This window comes from Athene noctua, chromosome 1 (assembly GCF_965140245.1).
Source record: "Athene noctua chromosome 1, bAthNoc1.hap1.1, whole genome shotgun sequence".
Taxonomy (NCBI): Eukaryota; Metazoa; Chordata; class Aves; order Strigiformes; family Strigidae; genus Athene; species Athene noctua.
Genome location: NC_134037.1, coordinates 111,889,845 through 111,890,561, shown reverse-complemented (window position 1 = coordinate 111,890,561; position 717 = coordinate 111,889,845).

Sequence of the window (717 nt, the reverse complement as noted above, 5' to 3'; positions counted from 1 at the left end):
CGGCCCGGCCCGCCCCCGGGAGCGCGGGCGGCAGCCGCAGGCACACGGGTCCCGCGGCCGGGGAGCGGCCGGGCAGGGCTGGGCCCGGCAGGGCTGGGCCGCGGCAGGGCTGGGCCGCGGCCGCGACGGCCCGAAGGACGGAGCTCGAGGGCCAGCACTGGCTGGGAGCGAGCTTCGGCCCCTTCTGCCTACGCCGCCTTCTCCTCCGGAACGAGCGTCCTCCGGAGGAGCCTCGCCCCTCCGACCGGCACACGATCGCTCTCTTCACTTGGTCACCCGTGCCGCGTGTCTCTGGTAGCACTGCGCTGGCTCAAAGCCTGGGTAGGGCTCCGCAGACGTTTCGTTTATCCCAAATACATAAACTTCAGAAGATCTTAAGCCAGGGTGGTTTTCTCAGTTGTGCCAGAAGAGCCGTTTCCTTCCCTGCAGTGCCAATCTTCTTCTCTCCAAAAGGGCAAACACTGTCCAAAAAAAAAAAAAAAAAAAAAAAAAAAAGGCTTTCTTGGTGTCCAAATGTTCATGTCCCAGGAAAGGGACAGCTAAAAGAAAAAAAAAATACCTATGCTTTAATGAAGATGAGGCTCAGCCCTTGGGAAAAAACTTTAAGGGTGGAGGACAGCCAGAAAAATCCGTTACTGTTGTCCTCAAGAGTAAGAGAATACGAGTGTGGGAATACAACGGAAGATTGCTGAGGAGGACTGTAAACATGCTCGAGTG